This window comes from Gossypium hirsutum, chromosome D13, assembly GCF_007990345.1.
Source record: "Gossypium hirsutum isolate 1008001.06 chromosome D13, Gossypium_hirsutum_v2.1, whole genome shotgun sequence".
Taxonomy (NCBI): Eukaryota; Viridiplantae; Streptophyta; class Magnoliopsida; order Malvales; family Malvaceae; genus Gossypium; species Gossypium hirsutum.
Window position 1 is genome coordinate 11,992,886 of NC_053449.1, and position 5,213 is coordinate 11,998,098.

Genomic DNA, 5,213 nt, shown 5'->3' on the forward strand with positions numbered 1-5,213 from the left:
CTTTTATAAATACATGCATATACTTCATACATATTTATTATTATTATTTTAATTTCAAAACTTTTATATATTTTATATTTTATATATATACATATACACTTTATAACACATATACACTTTCCACACTTTATAATTTAAAATACACATACATTTTCTATAACATATTTATGTACACGTTTTTTATTCTTTATATTTTTTGTTTATTTCCTTCGTCTATTTATTGATTTAAGTTTTCATTTACATTTTAAAAGAATGTCCTTTTTTTATTTTGCTTATTCATTTGATATTTTTGCATTGTCATTGTTTATTTTTTTTATTTTATATTAATTTCGTTTATTTATTATTTATATTATTTCTATACAATTGTTGTATTTGTTACTGCGACATTTATACATACATTCCATATAACATTACATCATCCTTTTACTCAAATTTAAAAATAGAATTTTTTTAAAATAGAGATAATACTTGCATTTGGGATTTTCAAGAAAATTGAGCCCCAACGTATTGGGTTCCAATTTTCTTCGTTAAATCTAACAATCGAGAATTGCTCTTTAAAGAAACAAAATAAAACTTGTCATTGGGAATTCAACATGTTGTGTCCTAACGTATTGGATGTGATGCGTTGATTTCTCGAGATAAATATTTTTTAAAAACAAAAAAATAAAGGAAATATTCAATGTTTGAGATTTTAAGAAATCGTGCCCTAACGAATTGGGCTGCGATTTCTTCATAAATTTTAAACAATTAAATATTTTCTTAAATTTTATTACACGATTTTTTGGACCAACTCATCTTGAAAAGAATAAAATATTGTGCCCTAATGCATTGGGTGTGATATTTTCTTTTTTCAAAATGAGAAAGTCTTAATAAGTAATTTAATTTAACTAAGGAGCGTATTTATTAACTCTCGACATTAAGACACTAATTAATCAACTTGGTCCCAAATTTTGGGCGTTACGAGGGTGCTAATCCTTCCTCGTACGTAACTGACTCCTGAACCTATTTTCTTAAAACTCGTAGACCAAAGTCATTTTAGGTGATCCAATCACACTTTAATAAAAGATCGGTGGCGACTCCCTTTTCATCGACAACTAATTTTTATTTCTCAAAATAAAAGTTGGTTTCGACAGCTTGGCAACTCCACTGGGGACTTTTTTTTTAAAAATAAGAGAGTCGAGCCAAAAAGTTGATTAGTTTTTGTCTTATGGTCGAGAAAATATTTTTTTAAAAAATTCATGAGATCCTTTCGTATTCATTATTTTCTTACTTAATTGATCTTTGCCTTATACATTACATGAGTTGAATGATTTTACCCTTTTAAGTGGGAGTGAGAAACTATTCCTTCGTGAGGTTTTCACCTCCGTATAGGATAGTGGATCACTTTCGGAATACATCGGTACCTATGCCTTCGTGAGATTATCATCTCCGTATAGTCATAGGGAAAATGTGTTCCCCTGAACCAAACTTGATCTATATAAGCCTATAATGGGTGAAGATCGAGGGATTTGCTGGTTCGGGTACCTTTACTTTAGAGCCAAACTGCATATAATGAGCCTTAGGAGCTTGCCTTAGGTAGAACCACACTAAACCCTAGTAGATGTCCTAATAGACGTTTTACTCTTCCTTGATTATATGCTTATATTTGATACTGATTTTTGTGTTTTATTTTGATTGCATGACATGGCATTTTATCATAAAAGGCGTCAGTTTATATTCAGTTGCTAGATAAAAAGCTTTTCATGGAAAAAGGGTTTCTTGATAAAGTGGAGGACAATTCGGCTGTCCGAACTTGGTTTGAGGCTATACAACGAAAGAAAGGCGATAGTTTAGCTGACGGGTATGTATCAGAATTATGAGATTTTACGCGTATCAGTGTAACTCAAAACAACTTGCAAGAGTTAAGGGAAATCTGGGGTCAGTGGAATGACAAGGTTAGACAGCTATTTTATAATAATTATGGGGATTTGCCTTATTTACTTGATGTAAAGGTAGACAAGCATTTGTTTTGAGCCCTCGCCCAGTTTTAGAATCCTGCTTATAGCTGCTTCACATTTGGGAGGGTCGATTCAGTGCCTACAATAAAGAATATATGGCGTTACTTCGATGTTCACAGTTTCAAGTAGACAAAGTTTACTCAAAAGCCATAAATGTGCCAACCTTTTCGAAAAAGCTGATATGTATAATGGGGATGAGTGAGCAGTGGGTAGCTGCACGGATTAAGCAAAGGGGAGATAACAAGTGCATTCCCTGGAAGAGTTTGAAGGATGCAATTCTAAAGCACCCAGACGTGAGGAAGAGAGTGGATGTCTTCGCTTTGAGTATATACGGTTTAGTTGTCTTCCCCAAAGCTTTGGGGCATGTTGATGAAACAATCACTGACTTATTTGACCTACTTGATAAGAGGATTACACCGATTTCGACAATTTTAATAGAAACCTTCAAGTCATTGAGTGCGTGCCGGAAAGTGGAAGAGGGTAGATTTATTGAATGTGCACAGCTACTACTCGCGTGGTTTCACAGTCACTTTTGGAAGGTTGATAAGGTTTCGTATCCGGTTTTCTTAGAAAATGATTCACCACTAAAGGAGATTGTAGCCACACCAAGAAGAGACGCCATCTCGAAGGAGAAGTGGATAGCAATTCTGCAGAATCTTCAAGAGGAGGACATCGAGTGGAGAGCCCCTTGGTTATTTCCAGATTAGATCTTGTATAGATGTGATAAGTTTGATTCGGTTCCTCTGTTGGGAATTTGGGGAGCTATTAGATATGCCCCATTGTTGGTGCTACGACAGTATAGGTCAAGGCAATTTATATCGGCGACCCAAGGAATAGCTGATTGTGAATTTTCATACAAGGATGATGGTTACAAAAAAAAGATTCAAGAGATATCTAGTGCATGGAAACAGACTCACCGAATGAAGAGGTTAGATGTGGGTCTGATGATAACTCCTGAGTATAGTGAATGATGGGTTAAGAGAATCAATGATAATACACCCAAGTCAAGTCCGGAAAACAGCCAGAGAATAGAAGAGCATTTGCGGATTATTCTTTCTGAGTTGGAGATCATAAAGTAAGATTTTGAAAGGAAGAATGCAGATTTAGAAAAGTGGATACAGCAAATGGAGGAAGAGAAGATGAACTTGAGGTTAGACATAGATGTTCAAAAGCTTGAAAATGAGAAATTAAGAAAAGGGAAAGACAGGGTTGAAGAAGAGCTGGGTAGTTTGAAGACGGGTTATAAAAAGTTGCGTCTGTCAATTAGAACCACTGGGCTAGGAAAAACTTCAGAATAATGGCAAGCAGAAATTCAAGAGGAAAAGGACAAGGTCGATAAATGGGAACGGAAATTTCAGGAGGTTCAGACACAAAATGAAGCTTTAGAGAAGAGTTTATCAAAAAGTTAAAAGGAAAAGGGCGAGTTAAAGGACAGGGTAATCGAATTGGAAAGATCTCTTCATCAGTACCGAAATCAGAATTCTGTAATAGAGTGGAGAGCAAGCTTGAGGAAGATCGAGGAAATGAAGAAAAGAATAGAAGAGTTAGAAGTGACAATGCAAAATTGTGAGATCCGGATCAAGTACTTAGAAGCAAATGAAAGTCGTAATAAAAGTCGTAATAATGAACAACTTCACTACTTTCAGAATCAAGTTAGGAGCAGAGATCATGTCATGGAGGAGGCTGTGGTCTAGATTCGAGAAGTAGCTGATCACATACAGACTTTAGTAGTGCAGGCTGACATGCTGAGTGTGAAGTATGAATTAGAATTAGATCGGGGGCAAGAGTTAGCTTTGTTATTTAGGAAGATTAGAATTCTGAGTAATAGGGCAAAGCTTTATTTGTAATTCACTTTATGTAAAGAAATTTGCTTTCTAGTAAAGTTTTCTTAAATGGAATTGAATCAAAATTGATGCCTTTTTCATTCATTTCATGCATTACATGATATCATAGCATTAAAGTCCATTAAAAGATTTTAATTGATATAAATCATTCCTCAGTTAATCTGGAAACCAACCAACCCACCACACACCGCTACAGTACTCGATCAAAGACTAGAGAAATGGACCAAAGGTTGGAGAAATTAGAGCGACTGCAAATGCAGATGCAGGAGCAACTGACCAAATTTCAACAGGAAATGAGAGGTCAGATGCAAGAATTACAGAGAACTATGATGAGGCAGGTCAACCGATTGCTAGCTGGAGAGTTCGAAGAAGGGAAAGACTCGGTGGTCCACTTTGAGGAGGATGATGAAGACCCTGTTTATCCCTTAGGTTTTACCTCGATAAATGTCCAACCAGAGATGCGTCCACAAGGGGCACCCCTTACTATCAAATCTCAACAATATCAGACCGATACCTAGCACCAATGACTCGCCCGATAGGCTCAAGATCCAATCTGAGGAACAATCTAGCCAATCCTATTGCTCTTGATAATCCATCAGAAATAAAACAGGCGAGGGTAGAGTACCCAGATACTATAAAGGCCCCAAAGAGGAAGGGGAATAATGGGAATAATGCAGACAGATATAGCAAGGGCCACTTAAAACCAATCGCTGTGGGCCAGCCAAAGACAGAAGCCACTAACCATCAGAGCCCTTTAAAGAGAGAATCTTACACGAAGGAAAATACATAAAGGCCTCAGTTCACGTCTATACCGATGTCATATAGCGAGCTATATCAAAGCCTATTTAATACACATGTGGTGTCCCCTTTCTACCAGAAACCACTTTTGCCTCCATTTCCTAAATGGTATAATGCAAATGCTCAGTGTGAATACCATGCAAGAATTGGGGGGCACTCGATAGAAAATTGCATCGCATTCAAAAAGATAGTAGAAAGACTCATTAATATAGGCATTATCAAGTTCGATAAGGCCTTCAGTGCAGAAAGTCCGCTACCCAACCACAATGACAATGGGGTGAATGCAATATATGAGGAGAAGTTAGGAAGTGTTCACATCAATGACATATAGGGAAACAAAAATGAAAGGGGGACCTTGTTAGATATCCGCCTTTATAAATCTGGGAGTGTTCTAAGTAATCGAACTACAGAAGAAATCCCTGTAATTTTTAGAGCTTATTTAGAGTAATGTTCAGAACATTTTTGTTGTTTTTAGCCTAAAAATGATAGAAATTCTTTTGTGAAATAGGCTCATGTCTGAACGTCATTATTCTAATAAAATACATCTTTGCATTCATTTTTGAGTCAATATTTT

General features: G+C 35.9%; 1 pseudogene; it reads left to right on the forward strand.

Annotated features, from left to right (window-relative positions):
- Window positions 1-3,121: 3,121 nt before the first annotated feature.
- On the forward strand, window positions 3,122-4,970 carry LOC121224935 (uncharacterized; annotated as a pseudogene).
- Window positions 4,971-5,213: the final 243 nt, after the last annotated feature.